The sequence below is a fragment of the Drosophila pseudoobscura genome, chromosome 2 (genome assembly GCF_009870125.1).
Source record: "Drosophila pseudoobscura strain MV-25-SWS-2005 chromosome 2, UCI_Dpse_MV25, whole genome shotgun sequence".
Classification (NCBI taxonomy): domain Eukaryota; kingdom Metazoa; phylum Arthropoda; class Insecta; order Diptera; family Drosophilidae; genus Drosophila; species Drosophila pseudoobscura.
This window is the reverse complement of record NC_046679.1, coordinates 3,261,775-3,283,424: the sequence shown is the minus strand read 5'-3', so window position 1 is coordinate 3,283,424 and position 21,650 is coordinate 3,261,775. Positions and strand designations below refer to the sequence as shown.

General features: G+C 42.3%; 1 protein-coding gene across 2 annotated transcripts in view; it reads left to right on the top strand.

Moving 5' to 3' along the window:
- Nucleotides 1–5,024: 5,024 nt before the first annotated feature.
- LOC6896811 (extracellular serine/threonine protein CG31145) overlaps nucleotides 5,025–21,650 on the top strand; it is an 82,399-nt gene continuing 65,773 nt past the window's right edge. For both annotated transcript variants that reach the window (XM_033377484.1, XM_003736219.3), the window contains exons 1-2: nucleotides 5,025–5,132; nucleotides 6,349–6,505. The gene's annotated coding sequence lies outside the window, so the exon portion shown is untranslated. The remainder of the gene's footprint in view (nucleotides 5,133–6,348; nucleotides 6,506–21,650) is intronic.

Sequence of the window (21,650 nt, the reverse complement as noted above, 5' to 3'; positions counted from 1 at the left end):
TTTTTGGTTGCAGTTCTTGTTGCAACATTTCGAGCTGGAAATTTTCAACCGCAAGCCAATGAAGCCACGTTACTTGTGTCTTATTGCTGTTATTTCTTCTTTTTGCGGTTGATCTTGTTTAGTTGCCGAAAACGCATTCAGCCAGAGCCGTTAACCCTTGTGTGAGGTGAACATTTTATGGCGACTTGTTGAAGAAACAAGAAATTACAAGACTAAGCTCTTTATTGGTAAGGTGAAGAATAAATATTTTGTACGTCTTACAATAGAAAGGCAATGAAGGAAGGGTTCTTTTGAGGGAAATGCTTCAAATAATAATCCTTTAGCTAAGAGTCCAATTTGAATTTTATTCTTCCGAAAGAATACAATATTTCCGATCCGAAAAAGTAAACAACGATTCGCCTTTCACTAAAGATAGCAAAAGATCACTTAGTTACCCAATATATCTTTTTGGGGAATTCTGCTCTTAATTCTTGCTTATTTCCTCCAGAAATAATCGTTTCTCTATCGCCATCCAAATCGTCACAGAATCTATAATTTCTTGATAAAGTATCCTGCTAATATCTGCCATGTTCTTTTTTAATGAATTTTTTACTTTCCGGAAAGAAGTCTTACCTAAGATTTACTTCTCATTTAGTAATTAATTAAAGAGCTGCAGTTATTTTTTTTCGCTTAAACCGGTTAAACAGCCGTCGGGGTATTACGCATGGCTTAAAAATAATTAATCGAACTTTCTCTTGAATGAGTTGCCACTGTTTGTATTATAAGAACAACTGATTCATTCTGAGAGAGTAGCGGAGGGTCCCTTTCCACCATTGGGGCATGCGGCAGTGTTAAGACCAGCTTTCAGAGCCTTTCAGCTTTCCGAAAGAGAGGCTTTAGTGGGTCACGGTGGACCAGTTTGCAGTTTCGGCCAGTTTTGGGGCAGGAAGAAATTTCTTTTCGTTTCGTTGCATATCATTTGCGACTCTTTCTCCTTTTCTCTCCGCCTTTCTCCCAGTCTCTCTCTGTAGCTTTCTGCCTGAATTGAGAATTTCCAAAGTTGTACAAATTGATATCCGCTATGCGCTGCAAGCGGTCAAGGCACAGCACAGCACAGCACAGCCTAAGCTCCATTGGATGCGTTCTGTCCACGTCTGGGGAACGTGTCTGGACATGTAATTGAGATACCCCCCAGTCCCCGTCCCCCCGTCCCTTGTGCCGAGTCGAAGCTGATTTCTTATGCAAATTATGAGTGGAAATGCCTGATTTCCGCCGCCCCATTAGCATTGTCAATTCTCCCTGCCACAAAAAGACTTCTTCCCTGCCACATTAGTATTACTCGTAGTAGCATAATCCGACGACTGCCGCAGCCCAGCTGCGATTGCCTCATCGTTACACATTTCTCGGGTATTACATGATGATATCCATCAGCGTCTGGTTTGCTTTAGTGCTCTGCTCTGCTCTGCTCCGCTCTGCTGTGCTCCACTCTGCTATGTGGCTCCTCCTTGGGTTTGTCTTGTCTCTGGCTTGCGTGCAAAAGTATTATAAAAAGCAGAGGGGGGGCATGGCGAAATCGAATGCCAGATGCTCTGTTTGTAATGAGATACATTTCGAGATAGTTTCCATGAGATTAGTGGTTGTATAAACTCGGTTCAAGCTGCTGGCTGAACGAATTAGCAATTGTTTAAGGTTCTTCGAGAGTTGTTTCGGGCTGCAGAGATTTGAATGAATAAGGAATGATATGCAGGTATCCCCAGTACTTGGATTATCTTACTTTCATCTTGCCCCTGCAGATCTTTCATACTTCATTTGCATTTTTAGTGCCTTCTCAATTTGTTCTTTAATTTAGTACTTGTTCCATTAGCCACCTTTCACACCCTACCCTAAAGAGTTTTTGTAGTTATTACTTGGATCTGCTGATCAATATGCCTCGCTATACCTTAGAGTATCGTCCACAAAGAGCTTTGCCGCACATGCAACCGGGCATGAGGCATACACAGATAAATGACGCCACAGACACAGTCGCGAATGCCGAAAATGCATTTTCCCAAGCAACTGCAGGCAAATAAATCTCATAGTTTTCCGAAACTAAACACAGAGGCAGCGTTGTCAACTTTGACATTCCAGATTGTTGTCCGATTGAAAGATTCATAAAGAATTTCACAAAAACCAAAAGAGGAAAACCTTTTGCACTGCTCCAATTTGGCGAATGTGTATCTGTATCTGTGGAGGATGATGTCAGACAGAGAAGGCTGGAGGAAGCATTATTATCTAGTATCTTTTACACTTTTCGCGTTTATCTAGACCAAGTGTCGACAGATGAGTCCGAGTCCGAGGGCCGAGGGCCGGCTCGCCGGCTCGGAGGTAAAAACGGGTTCTCATCGTGCTTGGATGGTGCGGTAAAGTTCCATTTCCACTTACGAGGCGAAAAGAATGCTTTATGGCACCTGGTAATTGAGTGCAATAGCCGGGCAAAAGGTGAGCTGGAAAGGCAAGGCGAGTGATTGCTTTAAAAACAGTTAGTTCCGATGCCAATAACCTCAAAGAAAATAAATGGAAATTATACCAAAATGAATAGAGGAGTGAAATTCATTGCAATGGCCTTGCAGAAGGTGCGGCTAATGATCTCACTTTAAACAGTTAGTTAGTTCCGATGCCAATAGCCGCATAGCCAAATGACTCAAGGCCCACCAAAGTGTGGAGTTGTGTTGCTTCCTCGTAAATCTTAGCCGCTGTCCAGATAGAATAACAAAGATAGCATAGTGATACACGTATCCGGGCTGGGAGGCGGCGCTGCGACGACACCTTCTAAACTGGGCGGACTTACGTAGCTCCCTAGATAAAGCGATTCAGTCAGGGGAAAGATACTTGGTACTGCGGTGATATTTATTTATAATTGTCATATAATTGTGGCATGCACACAGAAACCACCCAAAATAACACTTGACTCAAAATTGGGGGCACAGCAGACGCAGACGCAGGCCGAGCCATGTAGGGCAAACCCAGCACGGCCCGACAGCTGGCCGGGCTTTAATTGGATTCAAAACTAGAAGGAATACCTACATAGATACAAAAGGCGTAGATGGAAAAGCAAATAACAAATAGAAAACTCTACCCAGTTCTGTCTTTTCCATTCGTTCGCAGAGATCTCGGATCCGAGATGGATGTCAGATGGCACAGATAGTAGCACTCTGCATAGGTGCAAAGCGGAAACAGTAAGCGAGTAATTTACGGCTCGGAAAACTTCCTTTTGGCCCCCTTGCTGTTGGGCTGTTGGGCGGTTGGGCTGTTCCGCCGTTGGGTGGTTGGGCAACAAGTGGCCAAGAACAAGACGACGGCAGCAATCAGCGCATCAGCAACACTTCAACACGTCAACCTCTAATCACATTAGCACAGTGGCCAACAAACTGCCATCAGAATGAGTGTGCGCGATGGCCCCGGGGGCCCATAATTATGCGACCCATGCAAATGTCTGTCCATTGTCTCGGCCCTGCCCGGCCCAGCGCGGAGAGACTCCGGAGGCATTCTCTGTCAGGGATCAGAGGTGTTCACAGCCCACAGCCCACAACCCACAACTCACAGCCTCTTGTGCTGCCAATGGGGCATTGCACAAGATTTATGACGCCTCCGACTCCGGGGTGCTCATCTCAGCTTCCGTTAACCATAGCTTTGGCTTTCAATCTGGGTCTAGGTCGTCGGTCGTTGCCTGTCAGACTGATGGCTCTGCGGCCACATTCAGTGTTCAGTCAACTAGAAATTCTTTGCCATCTATTTCTGTTGCCTTTTGCGGTTTGTGTGTCGCCCATAGACTCTTGTAAATGTGTGCACTCGTAGATTCGTTTATATATAGTATACAAGTACTTTTATTTTTTGGGCCCAGCGTGCCATTAACGCTAGAGCCAATTACAATTTGTCTGCCAAGTCGAGGGAGGAGGAGGACTCCACTGAAAGAAGACTCAGTTAGACGAAACGGAACATACCCTCATCGAGGTGGATCTCTATATCAGGAAGAGACTAGTAAATCCAGGATATAATGGGAAGTAGGAAGATTGAATAGGGGCATGAAGGAAAAGGATGAAATTCTATATAGTGGAATGTATTAAAGGATAGATAAACCTATGATCATTGTATGAAAGAGGAAACGATTCGAAGAAGTAATAGATATCGTGATCTATCTAAATAGATACCACTAAGAACAAGCAGTTTTGATCATCCGCGTTTTCAATGGATTATCTGGCGTGGCATTCAAGTAACATTACCCTTCTTCCCTTTAGGGTATACCAATTGTGGGATCCAAAATTGACTGAAATTTGGGGACGTACTCTTTGGCGTGCCCCGGGCCGTTTGATCTCTCTTTGGGCGCCCTCTGCGAGTGCAACAGGGTCGATGTCGGCGGTGGTGTCTGCCACATTCGAAACTCGTTTCCGTCTACCTTGGCTTTGTTTCTACTTCTAAGTCGAATGCAATTACAATACTGCTTGTATTTTGGATTTGAAAGCGTTTTAATGTAAGCTCATTAATACGGCGGCGGCACCCACTACTCGTACCTGTCGCCCACCGCAGCCCCCTGCTGAGAGCACAAGCAAAAGCAAAAGCTAAAAGTGAGAGCAAGCTTTTTATAGGCAATTGATGGCTCTCTTGGGTCTGTTTACATTTTATAACGTAATCAGCTGTTTTAGCTTAGTGAGAGCATCTAGCACTGCCAGTGAGAGCGGGGACCGAGAGAGAGAGAATGAGAGTAAGAGCGGTGAATGAGAGAGAGGATGGGAGATGTGTAAATTGTACAGTTAAATGAGAGCAGAGCAGAGCAGAGCTAAGGCCTGGTCAGTCCCAGAGCTTGTCAATTGATTGTCACAATAACAACAATAACAACAACAACAACAAGAAGGCAGTGTGCAATGTGCCATCACGTAGAAACGTCGTAAAGCAACAACTACTGAAGGAATTTTACGGGTTAACTGTATATGTGTGTGTGTTTGTTGCTGCCTCTGCCACTGCCACTGCCGCTGCCACTGCCGCTCTGGCAGAGGTACGCTGGTGCTGTTGGGGCTCCGCTGTTGGGGTCTCCCGTCAGTTGTTATCGGAACGTTGCCGCTGTCTCGTTGGAGCTTTAGACGGACGCGGACGCGCACGACTGTGTCTTTTACTTTTTGGTGGGTTTGCTGCTTGGCTGCTTTTACCTCGCTGCCTGCTGCCTGCTGCCTACTGCTCTCGCGCGCGCGCTCACACTCTCTCCTCTGCACTGCGAAGCTCCCACGCGCGCTTCTTCCTCTCTCTCTTTCTGTCTTTTGACATCACGATGGGCAGAATAAATCGTTATAGTTTTTGCCTTTTTGATTTGCATATATGTAGAAATAATTTCAATAAAACCCACAATAATCACTGAAATAATCTCCGTCGTTGTGTAGTGCATAAATAGAAAAGCAAAAGGAAAACCCCAAAGAGACAGTGGTGCAACATCGAGAAGCTTTATTTATATATAGAAATCTGGTGTCTGTGCGGTTCTACGAGTGTGCTACCCGTAGAGTGTTCGTCTGTGTGTGCCTCAAGTTCATGGTGTTTGTTTGGCTGTCAAAATAACAACAAAACTATCAAAAGTTTACTTAAAATAAATTATACGCCAGCCTCTGGGAAGATCTCACAGTCAGGTGTCTGCTTATCAAAGAACCGAGCCCCACTATGCCCCAGTGTCTCTCGATGCTGGTTCTACAGCGCGCCAAACATGGGATACAGATACAGATAGAGATACATGTCGAACAAGCACAAAACAGATATAAACAACAGTTCGTTGCCGTTTGATTGCAATGTTGTTCAATTTGTGTATCGGTGTGTACATCGCTATCGTCGGCAGGAATCAGCAGCGGCATCAGAAACAGCGGCAGCTCTGATAAGACCCCACTGATAAGCCATCTAATACCTCTCACTCTCTCCGTAGCTCTCTCTCTACCTCTCTACCTCTCTCTGTGTCTATCTCTATCTCCCTTTACTTTGTTGGGCGTCAGGTTTTCGGTTTATCAGCGCTTTGCCGGCGACCTTTAGCTATCATCAAATCGGTTTTTTTGCGACGTTTCATATGAATTCCTCCCAATCGCAGGCCCAGTCGCAGCCCCAGTCGCAGCCCCAGTCGCAGTCGCAGTTCAAATCCCACTTCCATCCGAGACCCCCACCTCCCCATAGATCCCATTTCGCGCTGGGAAAATCGCCTCTGTCGAGTGACTTTATCAAATATGCAAAAGCCGCTGTAATTATCATGCAAAAAACGATGCAGCGCAGCGCGAGTGCATATACACAATATAATTGCCATCAACAAAATACTATCGTTTATATCATACTTATATGTATTTAATTATAATTGCATTTAATTTCAAGCGGAAATAAATCAGAGAGAAAATCCCCCCGCCCCCGCCAACACACAAAACAAAACCCAATTAAACAATTATGAAATCAAAAGTTTATAACTGAAATAAAACTGAAATTATACAAAAATTTCCATAAAATCTTCCGTACAGCGACGACCGGAGAGTGGGTAAGTTTTCCCCCATACAATTCCACTAATTAATTAAGTGATTTTACGGCTCAATTGTCCATTATCGGAAGCTCCAGCTCAGGTTGCTTCTGAAAAATACGAGAAGTAAACAATCGTATCCGTAACCCCGGAGCCAAGGATACAAGAGTCCAAGGGTCCGAGGGTACGAGGGCCCCCCGTGAGGAGCTCCTCACGCCGCACGTACAAATAATCAATAAGCTTTGACTTTTGCCTTACTCCTGCCGCCTCCTGAACTTGCCGACATTTTTCATTAGCAACAGCTGATTGCACAAGCTGCTCCCACATCGCCCCACCCCCTGCCACCCCCTGCCACAGCCGCCTCCTGCTGACAGCAGCAGCAGCAGCGGCTCTAGCCCCACCTTCCTTCATTCGGCAAACGCTTAACCTTGGCGCGCCTTTTTCCACAGTGAACACAGCGTTGAGGGGACACGGGGCTGGATGTATCAGGAGGGGTAATCATTATCTCTTAATTATTCGCAACACTTACCGAAATATTGCTTTGTGAAGCAAAACAATCCCCGTTTTCATTGGAATCCATGTGACAGGGTCTGTCTTCGGCTGTCTTTGATATGAGATGGGCTAGTGCATATTTTATCACACAGTAAACACGCCTTAAAGGGGAAGATTAGTGCATTCAAATGATTGTAAAACTTTAAGGAATGCATTGAAATGCATTCTAAATGTGTAAAGTATATACTGATATGAGTAAGATCTAGCCAATTTTCTGCTTACCAGCCCTTTGAATAGACCTGTTAGGCAACTGGGAAATACAAACTCATGAGCTCCACTGAGAATGGACTATGTAAAGCACCTCTAACCACATTTAACAAGTGGTAATTAATTTCTTAAGCTAATATTAAACATTACCTGCTGGGCTTTTCCATTATTGATCTTTTTAAGAGACATTTCAAATAAATGTAGTTTTCGGTAGAGAAATAAACAAAAATAAAACTAATTGGGTATTTTCCATGCAACAAAAAGAGATACGTAAAGCTTCGATTGGGAAACTATACCCCGTTTGATTGATAGTGTTTGGTATTGGGAGCATTCACTGTACTACCAAAGGTGGTGTGTGTGTGTGTGGGAGTGGGAGTGGCTGTGGTTGGGGATGTCATTTCCCTCCCCGTCTGTTGCATTGCATGCTCAAGTTGTTTGTTGCTGTTTTTGTCTTGGCTTCCTGGCGCCTCATTAGTTTGCCTCCCAGACAGTTGGGGATTGTTTGCCAACGAACGTCCCATCCATGAGATACTTGTGCGAGCACTCATCAGTCGCGCGGCCCGCACTTTAGATTGCATTTGCCACTCCATCATGTCAATCAAAGTTGAAGTCCCGCCCCCCCAGAGTGCAGCAGATAGGAAGTTCAATCGTCAAACCAGGCCAAATGGAGGAACGAAAGGAAACGCTTCTGTGCTTCAATAACAAACCCCCAAACCCAATCGGAAATATAATCAGCGCTATTCTATTGCTTGTTTTGACAGTTGAAGGACATGCGCATCCCAGGGATGTCTCTCTCTCTGCTCCTCGCTCTCTCAGCTGCACACTCTCTCATTTGCGTTTCTCTCGCACTCCAAAAGCTCCACCACGTGACAGTTTTCCCGCTCAGCTGTCATCCAGCTGTACTTGGACTTTCATTAAAATTCCCACAGGCGCCATAAAACACACACAAAAAGCTGCCATCAAGCGAAAGCTCTCCTACACATCCTAAAGCTCTGGAGGTCTTCTACTCCAATCTGCTACTTTGGCCACTTGTTGATGTCATTTTTGAGTTTCTGATTCTTTAGAAAGTTTCTGATTTTTTACAGCTAAGAATTTATGCAAATTACTCGAATGCTCAAAAAAAAGCTACAAGCCATAACACGATTTCGTGTTTCTTCTGACTAAAGTCTCAGATCAGAACCCAAAAAGTGCTGTCATTAAAGGGGTTTCCAAGCATATCATTTGTTGGGTTTTCCTCTTTGTTGAATACCGACGCGACTTTACTTTACTTTCGCTCTGCGCCCAGTCGCTGGTGAATCGCATTCTAAAGTGAAAGGAAGTTGAAGCTGGAGCTGAAGCCGGGAGATGCTTTCTAAACGATGGCTCCACTCCAAGAGGAGGAGCGCCCTGCCATTCACAACCGGAATTGTATATACATTCATATATGGCACAGTAGTGGCACCCACCCGTCGAAACCCCAACGAACGACCCACAACCAGACATAATAACATTCTATTTCAATTAGTGTAAAAACTGACCTATGCCATTTTTCCGTACCAATTTTCGCTCTCCTCTCCTTCCCTCCACCCCTCCATGGCTGAAACATTAATCAGCACGTTTCCAGATCGCTTATTGTTTATACGAGAGTACTATTCCATGCACAACTTCACGCCCGCCAAATGTCTAGCCGCAGTGCCGGGCCGCGCCGCGCCGCTCCGGGCCGGGCCGTTCCGTGCCGCCTGCGGCGTCGGGGCAGACCCCCAAAAGCAAACACAAACCGAACGCAAAGACAATTTGCCCATAAATATTTTACGAATACGAGTACATTGTATTTCTGTATCGTTTCTCTGCCGCATTGTTGCGGATTTCGATTTCAATTCCACTCATCGAGTTGCTGTCGCTTCCCTAATGGTTTTTTAATACGACATCCGAAAAAAAAACACGAAACAAAACAAATAACAACTGAATATTATGGTTTTTCTTTATTTGTAAAAGTCGTGATCGTGTGGGAAATGTGGATTCTGTTACGCCCTTTGATTCGGCCCCACTGCTCTGATGAATGGAAAGGAATGGTATGGAATGGTATGGAATGGGCCATGATATGATTGGGGGAATATGATATCGCTAATACGATAATAATTGCCCGAAACTAAAAGGTTTTAAACGAATAAACTCAAATGAAAGTTGGAAAATACACATTTGATAGCAGATATATGAAGACGACATCTTTTATAAGGTTCGTAGAGGCGGAGAAACACGCTCCAGAAATCCAAAAAGACGGATTCGGTATAGAATTACATTTCCATTGATTGCGGCATTAGCATTCCCCAGTCCGATGGGAATTATTTCTGGTAAATATGTACATAAAGAATATGGAAATAGGGATTTCTTATCTTTTTCTTGATTTTTAGAGGCGTGTTCTCAAGGTCTCCAGGGAAAAAAGAACTTCAATCGCTCTTTTTTTATTTTTATATATTTTGAATCATTTTAATTTGATAAATAATTGGCTATGAGATTTTATGGAATATGTATGGAATAGTGTACTTGTTGCATGACAATTTGAGTGCATGTTTCATTAAATTAGACCATTAAACTGACCTTTAACCGATTAATTTTGAACTAGTTTTGAGTTGCATTTATTTTTAGAGCATTGTCACTTTGATGCCAGTATTTCCGGCATTATTCCACGAATTAATATTTTTGATGGCTTTCTTTATTGGTGTAATTCCATTATCTGTTCGTTTTTAAGGCCAATAAATAATATTGGATCACGCAATGCCTTCATCATATCTCAGCGTTTTGCGGGGGATCTGTCGTGATATATCAAAACGTTGGATCAATCACATTTAATGTTGTTTGCCAGCCATTTAATTGTATTCAATTTTGATGAGTGGTCGGCCAGCAGTTTCGTGGATGTAACGGGAGCGAGAGCGGTAACCTATCGCTGCATTGTTAACGGCACGCCATATAATATTTAAATGCCGTCAAAAGTGTCCGATTCGCACACACACACACACACACACACACACACACACACACTCGTATTATGGGCCATGCATCACGCGAAATATTAAATATTTATTGGACGTCAAATGTGTATTTCAAGCGTCGCCTGATGGCCATTTTACAGTTAGTCTTGACCCACCCACCGACCGGTTTATTGGCCAGTTTTTTTAAGCATTCATCAACGGCTGCTCGTTCGTGCGATTATTTACGAGTATTTCCTACTAGTTTTTTGCGGATCGATTCTGTTTGACAAACTTTTTAATTTACACAAAAAAGAAAATAAATGCCATTCCGCATGGTGCTTATTATACAACAAGCAGTAAATAAACTTAAAAAAATAACATTAACCTGAACGGCGGGGCCATAAAAATTGCTTAAATCGTTAAAAAAAATTGTTTGGTTTTTCGTTTTACTTTTCAGAGGCGGAGGCAGTGGCAGCGGCCGTCCTCTCGGATTACATTTAATAATCGCTTTTTGTCATGAAAAATGAATAATTGTTTATTTTATTTATTGTATGCATACATATTTTAATGGGTTTTTTATGGCAACGCAAAGCAAAAAAAACTGAAGTTTCTATAAAGAAAAGAAGAAAGTTTTGTGTTTGTTTTGGCTTGGTTTTTGTTTCTTTCTTTCTTTGGATTTGCTTCCAGGAGCTTTGCCCAGATGGCGCTAAGTGAGCTTTAAACTTGCTTAGAAACTTGAGCTGAATCCTTTGGAAAGCTCACCTGTTGGATTCCAAAAATATATACGAAAATCCAAGGTCTGCCATGGACAAAAACAACATCAAAACGGAACAGGCAACAAAGTTCAATGGATGGGGCATTGCCAGAAAGAATTTAAAAATACTTGGGGGTGATAACACCACACAAAAATGAATTTTGATAAGAAATGTTCGCCTAGAAGTGCTGGAAACTCTTGAGTTTAAAGATTCCGAATAATAATTTGGAAACATTAGTTTGACAAGTTCTTATGTGTCTTTAAAATTATATATTTAAAGGCCGCTTTAAAAGTCGGAAGTGAAAAATATCTTAGGCAGAAGATTTAAGCATCTCTTCTATTTATTTCCCCATAAACGAACGGCCACATTCGCATGGGATTGGGGATTTTGAGCAATGAAAATATCTAAAATACTACAAGCCACTAATCATCCATGTGAATGAGTTATTGAATTTGAATCAGCCATAGAGACACGAGGATATATGTATGTAAATGCATTACAAAACTCTCACAGATGTCACGTTTGGGTCTCTCTATACAACTATAGAGATTTATCTACCACCGAAAGAGAGACCCTTATTGTTTCGAACCCCCATCCATGTGTATTGTATGGGAAATATATCGCGTGGGTCCAAAACGTGCACGGCACAAACAATCACCAATCACCAGCCACAACACTCGTACCCGTACCCGTTCCCGTACTCGTCGTAGTTCCTATAAACAAACAACAAAATAAAATAAACTAAAAAAAAAATCAAGCACCGCCAAACATTTGGTGCAATGCAACTGAAAACAAAAATAAAAATAGTACAAAAACAAAAAAATCAAATGAAATTGTGAGTTTCACAAATGTCACGTTTTATGCAATATTCGTTTCGTTTTGTTTTGTTTCGAGTTTAATTTTAACTTTTTTCCAAAATAAATGTAGCTTTCGTTTTAATAACAAATTGCAGCAGCAGCAGCAACAAATAAAAACGATTGCTGCTTAAAAAATTCGCCGCGGAAAAAATCTGTTTACGGAGGCAGCAGGAAATTAAATTTTTGTCAATGTTTTCAAAAAGTCAGCGCAAAATTCGATACGAAATAAATGTCGCGACATCGAAAATGAGAGGCAAAATAAAGATTATTCAGGAAAAAAAACGGCGAAAAAAATACGCGAGAAATAATGCAAATAAATGTAAGCCGCAGAGGAACGTGCGATCGCGGCTTTGCATTGAATTTCGAATGAGGCTCTGGCCAGAGCAGTGGAAAGCTGCTAAAAAAATACATAAGCCTTGGATGCAACGGGAAGGAGTAGTGTTGGATAGGTGGGCGAAGTATTGGAAGGCCCAGTTATGGTATTATGGAGAGAAGGCTAAAAGAGGATGATAAGCACGAAGGAGAATGGGATGAGATTCAGACTTGTCTACAGATGAAAAGTTCTTGAAGAGTGAGCTTTGAGAGCCTAAAAAAAGGTGACCAGTGTTGCGAAACATTCTATGAGCGAGCTAGGAGGAAACATTTGGTCTTAAGGAGATGCTGGAAAAGGTCTTTACAAATGCTAAAGATGGGGCACATGGAAGGGGCAAAAAAAATTATTAAAGCAGTATCAGAGTAGCTTTAAGGAGTCCACCAGTGTTGGTAAGCTCACTCAAAGAGTGACTAAACAATTATTCTGTATTTAATAGTGACTTCACAGTTTACGAGTATTCCTTCAAAAGCCGCCTCCACCGCTTTTACTGTACCAAACGACCTCTTAATGAAGATCAACTTCATTAACCTTACAAACCACATTATCTATAATTCAATAATTTATGATTTGCTACTTAAAACAAAAACCAAAGGAGTGGACTTCCCCGTAGCCTGGGCTCTAAACAAACCCGTTTTCTTCTTTGTTTAAGCAGTTTTGTGCTGTACCTTTTTTGTGGAGGCACGTAGCGGAGTGTAGAGTTCAAGTAAAAATAAATAAAAAAAAAGCTGAAATAAAAATATGTGTGTCAATGAAATTTTCGTGCATTTAAACTGCAATTGCCGGCTGCCTCGTAAAATATCGGAGACGGACAGACCTCAGTCTGAAGTTGTTGCCCCTCATTTGAGTGATTCACGAACTTGTTTGATTTGGCAGAGCATTTCTCATACGATCCATCGCGCCCATTAACTTGGCTTGGAGCTGGGCCAAGAGAGTATCTTTTCAATAATTGGTTTGTTCGTTTTGGCCAGACATAATTATGCGAGAAATATAGAAACCCAAACAAGTTTAACTTGTCGCAGATCCATTTGATTGAGCCTAGAGCAGGCCCCAAGTGGAGTGCCTTATTCTTCTGCTGCTGTTCCCCTCCCCAAAACGGTGTTGAATATTTCAAATACCTCTCCCTCTGTATTTGTAGGATTAGTATTCAGAGCATGGTGCGTGTGGGGTTCGTTCTTGACAAGCAGGAAGCCGCCAGCACATGCCACACGAGCGCCTTCGAGCGTTTTCTGAGAGATGCCACCTATTTTGTATGCCTGGACTGTTGTCAATGGCTTCAGTTACTGGTTATATCATAGCTACAGCTCGTAGTAGTCGTAGTCCTAGTCCCAGAGTAGTGCCAGCAAAGATTTATGTCTGTCTTTGATGGCCGACGCGTCGGTTACGAAATGCACTGCGGGTGTAGAATAGGAAAGGGGAAACGTTCTGGCAACTGTTATAAAATTCCTAGAATCATTGGAATAATACCACAAATAATACCACTTCTTGTGGGAGGATAGAACGTTATACTGTTTAAATCTGTTATGCAAAAAGAGCTTTAGTTATATAAAAGATATATTACCTTGAACTTTGCTTAAGTTTTTGTAACAAAATAGGGACAGTTTTAGATGTGTATGGTCTCTGTATGGTCTCTTCTTTTACGAAAGAGTCCACTCGCTTATGGGACATTTGTATAGCAAAGCAAAGTATCAACTGTATCGTTGACTAATCTGTACTGTAGTTTCTCGGCTTTGTTTGCCCGTGTGCTCTACTTTCCTTTACCCCTATTAGAGCTACATAAAAGACTCTGTAAATTGTATTATCATTGCGTATTTTCTAATCGGTCAGTGTTCTGATTTCCCTCAAGAAAGCCCTGAACTGCACTGCATTCCAATACAGGAGTATCATCCCATTCTGTTACAATTCTTTCATTAACTGGCTATAGAAAATGTTCAGTTATTGGTATTGTTATTATTGTTATTGTTATTGTTGTTGTTGTTGTCATCTGCTCGCATTATTGGGAGTGCATGATTAATCATAAATATAATTTTAATAGGCTTGTGCCTCGGGAAAAGTGAAAATCATTGTCCGATTTCGATGTGTGTCTGTCGATGTCGATGTCGATGTGGCTGTGTGGCTGAGTGTGGGGGCTTGGCAGCTTAAGCTAATGAAGCGCATTAAATGAAGCTTGAAGCGTATGAGTATCTTATAGATACTCTGGGCAAAGACGCTCGGCTGGGTGCTGGCTGCTGGCTGGTGGATGCCTGGAGATGTGGCTGCCTGCCATTGTTGGTCTTGTGTGTGAGCCAGTGACACAGAACGACAGACAGACACAGATACTCACATCCACACCCAGCCACAGCCACAGAGCTGTCTGCCGGAGGAAAGTTTGTGGCTCTCTTCCGCAGTCCTCAGTCCTCAGTCCTCGGTCCTCTTTCGGTCTTCTGCTCGCTGGAAAGGTTAATGAGTTATAAAACTTATGCCACTTACTTTGTTTAGTGTAAACGATACGCATTATTAAAATGTGCCTTCACATGTGTGTGCTAGTCTCTGTGTCTCTGTGGTGTGCTTATACTTTTGTGTGTGCCTGTGTGTGTGACTGCTTCGGTCTGTTCTTGTTTCATGTGTCTGTCGGCTACAATTTGGTTCTGCAGACAGCCACATCCATGATGTGAGCATTTTCTGTTATGCCCGGTGCTCCTCCGTCTTTTGTTACGCTTTCCAGAACATGACTCGGAAATTTTCGGCACAGCTTTCATTTTTCCCCGTTGTGGCAGCTTTCTCAGATCTCAGATGAATAAAGACATCTCTCTGAAGAAGAATAAAAAAAAAACAGAACTTAAATAGCATTTAAAGAGCAAAGCAAAGCACGGCGAAACACAGCGAAACGGTAGCAGAGTCCCAGAAGAGGCCAGACCCCAAGAAAAGTGTGTCAAACCATTTAGAGGGGGGCCCGGACAGAGGGGGGCTGCGGGGGACCCAGAACAATGCCCCAAAAATGGGGGCCAACAAACGGGGCAGGCAGTCGGCGGCGTTTAGGCAACAGTCAAAAGGTTGCAAATACACAAAGCGTAACTGTGCACGTAGATTCTTTTATTCGTGCCCCTCGGTGGCAGGTGAAAAGTGCGGAAAGAAAACGAGGGGCCGCACCGAGGGGCAGTTTTGTAATTAAATCTTATAGAACGAACCAACGGCTCTCTCTCTCTCTCTCTCTCTTTCTCTGCCGCTCTGCTGATCCCCCTCTACTCTTGAGACCAGGTATTGCAACAACCATTGGCTTTGGCCATGCTTGAGTTGCTCTTTCTCTCCCTCTCTCTCTCTCTCTATCTTTATTATTACTTAATTTTTGTTGTTTTTTTTTGGGAATGTACTTAAAAAGGCAACAGACCGTCGACCGCATCCCCCACAACCGTAAGCCGGAGAGCTCAAAGCCCAGCGACCGACCAGAACCAGGGACCAACCTTAAAATATCCATTTAACCGTCAGTGCAGCTGCAACCTTAAATGGTCGGGGCATGAGGCATGGGGCGTGGCTGGAGCTTTAACCTTAGCCTGTCCGTGCCACCCCCTCTTAAGTGCATGTGTGTGTGTGTGTGGCAATACAAAGGGCAGACAGGGGGTTACCCTTGAGGTGGCACTTTATGCAGTTTTCAGTTTAATTCAAAGCTGGAGTTTCCTCATGAACAATTTGTTAAGTGGAAGATACTCTATTTTATTCGTTGAAGTTCATCGCTTGGAATGCCCAAAGGCCAACAAAAGACATTCCCCCGTAGAACGAATAAGATTTTGGATCACTGGGTCAACTCATTGGCTTTTCAATGTATTCTAAGCCTGAATAGATCCATTCTCATTTCTAATTTGTTAAGCCTTTTTAGAGTATTCAAGTTTCATTATCGTTTCTTTTTTCGTTTTATTGAATGCGTTGTGTCCCCCAAAATATTCAATGAATTCGACCGCTCACTGAACCCCAATCCCCAATCCCCATCCCCATCCACATCCACGTCCAAATCGAATCGTATTCCATTCCGTCTGCGAATTGTTTTAGTTTTATTTTTTAGCGTTTTTTGTTCGGTTTACATATATTTGCTGGGTAGCGCCGCAATGTTGACAGAAAATCAACCCGATCTGGGATCTGGGATCTGGATAAATGAAAATGGACAGACACTGGCTTTAATTGAGTTTGTCGGTGCTGTCTGGACAAATGGACTATAATTACGATGAAACTGTCAATGGACGCTAGTCGGAGTAATGGAGGGAATAAAACTATTAGCTAAAGAGAGTCCTTCTCTGTCGAATAGTACCTTCGATTGACACGTCATTAGGCCGTGCCTGTCCGGGACAATGGGCAATTTAAATTTCTAGATTAATTAAATGGTCGCACATTGTGTGAATATTTAATTCCATTGAATTTAATTCCATTGAATCCTTTAGCTGAATGCAGAATTTAATTGCGGCCAAGTATTGCATTTCAAAGTCAAAATCAAACTCGAACTCAAATTACGGCATTATCCGGCAGTTTTTAAAAGCCTGTGTGTGTGTATGCGTGAGCTTTGCCACATTGCAGCGCCAGCACTCGACTACAAGTGCACTTTGTTAGTCCATGAGTCGGGTATGTGTGAAAGCTCTTCAAAAAGCTAGCCATTCCTTTGTAAGGGTTTCCTTTCCTGCTCTCCCCCACCACAGTATCGATTTTGAATGCAAATATTTTGGTTTTACTAAAATAAAGAAATAATATATCTTTTAAAATAGAAATTAAATTCGATTTTGTACATTTAAATGCGAATTTAGTTTACAAATAAAATTTTATTGTGCGACAACATTGCCGGAGGGCTGTAAACGGGCTCTCACACGACATACAGATATGGCATATGCTGTAGCTATATGTACTATACTATATATACATTTCTATAGATACAACATGATACAACAAGAAGAAGAAAACTCTGATTATTTCGCATTGTGTTTTGGGGGCTTTGTTCGAGCGTGACGGCGACAGAGAGCGAGCGAGCTTTGCCGACAGAAAATTAATTTTTCAAAAGCACTTTTTTCAATAGATATTTTATTGCAATTACAATTGCGAAAATACAACTAAAAATGCCGATTGGTTGCAACTTCCGTTGCGGATTTTGTTTATACAAAAATCAAGCAATATGAGCGCCCCACAGAATGTCGAATAAATGTTGGAAATGCTCGTAAAGTGGAATATGAAAACACTCGAACCAGTGCTCGAAACCAAACCCAAACACATGAGTGGAAGCAGCAGCAGCAGCAGCACAACTTTTTGCCGAGTTTCGATTCCATTCGATACTCGATTTGGCTATGGCTCTCTCTCTCTGGCCTCTTAGCCAATCCTCCACATGTGTTACGGCCCCTAGCAGGCCGTAAAATTAATTTTACGCACGGCCTCAAATCAACGCATCATGACTAAGTGAACATTTTATTTTTTATACTTTTTTTGTACTTTGTTGTGGAATCCCATCGACATGTTCAACGAGTGTTTGAAGTGATGCAGTCCAAGGAGGGGAAGATTGTGTAGGTAACCCTTTTTTTTTGGAAAATAAATGGCAGGGGTATCTGTAACGAACAGAAATTCATTTATTTATCATTGAATCTGGCCTTGAAATACATTTTCGTGGGGGAACAGTTCTCTAAATGTTAATAACTGTTCCCCTTTTTACGAGTATATATGTTCTGATCTTCTGGCATCGATCTGGTATAGAGCTTCGAAAGGTTGTTTCTGAATTAGTTATATATCCTTTTCAGAGCCTGCCTTCCTTTGCATCTGTATTTCCACACTCTTTCGCGTTCTAATGAAGGAAAATTAGTACAAATTTCTTTAATTGAATCTAAGCTAATTATTTTGTTTTCTTTTTCCCTTTTTTTTATTTCCTTTTAGCTAATTTTTTTGATATAATCAATTAAAGACCCGCTTTGAAAGATTTCTGTTTTTAATTATTTCTGCTAATTTTGGGTTTGTTGTGATTATTTTCAGTCCTTCCTCTGTCCTTTTTATTCATGTATATTTTAAATTGATGTATCATGTCCTAATTTAAAACACAATTCCCTTTAAAAATAGCCTTGTCTATTTATATTGCTCGTATTATTTCCGTTCCGTAGTTGAATTTTGATGCTGCCTCAAATTTAATGCAAAGCAAATTAATTCAAAATTGTATTTTTGGTTTTTGTGGTCAATGAAATGGACCGAAAGAGATAGAATGGTAGGGGGAGAGGGAGGGAGTGGCTAGGTGAGAGGTTAGGTGGAAAAAAACAACAACACAATTGTTTACATTTAATTATGAAACCGCGAAGGACAAACATCTACAGCGGCGCTGGAGAAGGAGAAGGGGCAGGAGAAGGAGCTGGAGCAGGGGAGAGCTCAGGTTGGTTCTGGTCTTCCGATTGCTACCGTAGAATACTGAGGGCATCTCAGAGGGCATATACCTGCCATAAGAAAAGCTTTGCTTTGAAACCAAATAAAATTTGTTTTAAAAACGTTTGGCTTTATAATATGTTATTTCCCTAAGGTCTAACAATCTAAAGGGCATCAAAGAATCGACTACCGAAGTGACAAAAGTGTTCCCTTTCTTGTTTTTGTTTGTTTCTGCTTTTTTCGCTGCCTCTGCCGCAGCTTCTGCCTCTGCTGCTGTTTATCAATTTCCAATATTGACCTTTGCCTGTTTTGTCTTTGTTTTTGAATTTGTTTCTGTCTTTTCTTTTACTTCGGCCCGTCCCCTCTTTTACTCGTCGTTTTTCTGTTTTTGTTATTTGTTGTTGCTGCTCGCACACACACACACACATACATACACAGAGCGAGCGCAGACAAGACGGATCGTGTCGTTGGTCGTTGGAAGAGGGAGGGGGGGGGGGGGGGGGCCCTACCGGGTATTGTGTTTGTGTTTGCTCTCTTGTATTCTGCTGCTCTTCGCACCTTCGGAGGTGTCTTTAGAGAGCCAACTAGCGGGACTCTGGCACCTACTCAGAGGGACAGAGTGAGACAAATATTTGTGCAATTGCAAGGCGACAATTTTTGGTGGGTTCCTCTGTGGCTTCTTTCTCTCATGTTCCTTATTTAGTTCAAGGGATTGACTTTTTTAATAATAAAATACAGGGTATCAAAAGTCGAAATCCCCCACTGGGTCCGCGTTTATCCTATTTTTGTGCTGTTTATGCCGAAAATAAACAATTGTCTGCCGTCGGGTTGTCAATTGAATGGGAGCGTCGTCCGCCATTCCCAGACTCCGCCCCCCCCCCCCACTCTGCCCCTCTCTGATCTAATTAAATTTCAGTGCAAAATGCACAATATGTACGAATACAGAGATATTTCTGCTGATTGATTCATTCGGAGGAAGTTTTAGAGAAACCCCCGGTTCCGATAAGCGAAACGATTGGTCGGACCGGGTGCGGGTGCGGGGGCAGGGGCAGGGGCGTTCGCACTTAACCCAATTAGTCCGGGACAAAAGGCGATAATATAATTGCATTTAATTGAATTTCAGTCGCGCTGACAATGAAAGCGAAGAGCGGACGGACGGACCAACGAGCCAACTAATCATTAAGTTTTGAATTAGCCAAGTATTTGTTGCTATTGTTGCTGTTGTTGTTGTTGTTGCTGTTTCAATTTCCTTTTCTTATCGAAGCCATGGAAAATGCGCTGTTGTGTTCTGCTTTTGCTTTCTAATGACTTGCGTTTCAATGAAAGTTCAATTAACATGTTTCACCGAGCGAAAGTTTCGCGCACAACATTAATGGCAGAAGAAGATGGATACAATCCATAGAAAAAAAGAATAATAAAGAGGAAGAAAGAGAGGGAGAGAGTGAAGCAGAAGTACTTCGATTTGGTTTCAGTTAAGGGTCTCTGACGAATGGTTAGTATCTATTCGTCATAACGAAGGTGTCCGTTCGCTTATGGGAAAAGTGTACTACCTCTAATCGCTTGACTCGTGCGGACGACATATAGAATACAGAGATAAGCCATATCACATCATATTCTATATGTATCTACCCTATTAATCATCCATCTCTTGGGGTATACAAAGACCTCCGCTCCCTCTGTTTCCACCCATATCCTGCGCTTCCATGTTTTCTCCTCCCTTTTCCTCGCTTCTCCTTTGCCGACAATAAAATTGAACATAAACCGATTCTCTTTGGGTCCTCATTAACATTATTTGGCCCCGCAGCAGCTCGTGCATGCCCCACAAAAAGGACGATGATGCCCCCAGCGGGGATGGAATACGAGCAAAAAAGAAATCTCCATTCCATCCAAAGTTGGAGCAATTTCAATCCGAGTTTGATTGAATTCATTAAAAGCACTGCACACTGCCACACACTCCGGCACTTGATTTTTATTCAATTTTTTTGGTTGCATATTTTTTATCTTTGGCTTTGCTGACACTTAAACAATTAAAATAGGATTTTTGCGGGTCACAGTCCAGCTGGGGTCGGGGTCGGGGTCGGGGTCGGTTTCGGGTTCCTGCTGTGACAGACAATGCAATTTCGGTTCTGTACGGGAAAAAATAGAGAAAAGCGAGGCAGATACAAACAGATATGTACATATGGCATGATTGTATTTAAAATGTAGCCATCTCTTGTCTCTCTCTGCCTCTCCCCCGCCCCCGCCCTCGCCCTCGCCCACGCCCTCTCCCTGTCTCCCTGTCGTGTGTGCGGATTTGGATTGCAGATTGTATTTTTTTTAAATTGGTTTATCCGCTGTTATTGCTCAAATTTTTATTTCATTTGTTTTGTCCCTTTATTTTTGTTCGTGTGAGCGCGCAAAAATGGGATTTGGTTGCCGCTTTTGCTGTTTGTCACACGCCGCGTATGAGTGATATGCAAATGAATTTTTAATGGAGATTATTAGAGGAGCACAGCCGGACTCTAAGTAAATGGATTTATTGCTTTTAAATGGCTGTTCATTTAACTAAAGAAGCCCAGATTTCAAGAAGAATAAATGGTTTGTGGCTAAAAGTGATTCCGAAATCCGAAAAATCTTGATTGATTAAATAAAAATAAAGTTGAAACTCTTCTCAAATTTTAGGCCACAAGTCAAAGGTAGATGCTGATAAAATATAACACATTTTACCATCTATAAGGGACTCCATTGCAGTTATTGTTTACAATTCGGTTTTAATTGGCACAAGTTTAAGCAAATTCATCATTATTACGGGTATAAAGTCCCCCCTAACCCCCCCTCCCCAGTGTGTGTGGACTTTAAAAAGAAAATATTAAGTTTCACACTGAGAGAGAAACTTGCCGAGTGGGTGCCCGACTTGGCAAAAGTGTTTCAATTTATCAATTTATCAATTTATCCCTGCTCCAGCAGGGACCTCCAGGTCGGATGGGGGTTCAGGCGAGTGGCAATGTATCAACGCAAAAGGTGCAAAAGTTTATTCAGCCTTAGTTCTCCCTTCGAATAATATTTGAATATACATTTTGTGCAATTTTGTATTCGAGAGAAGGGCCCTCGCCCTCCCCCTCCCCCCCAGTGGCAAGAAACCTTGCCCCT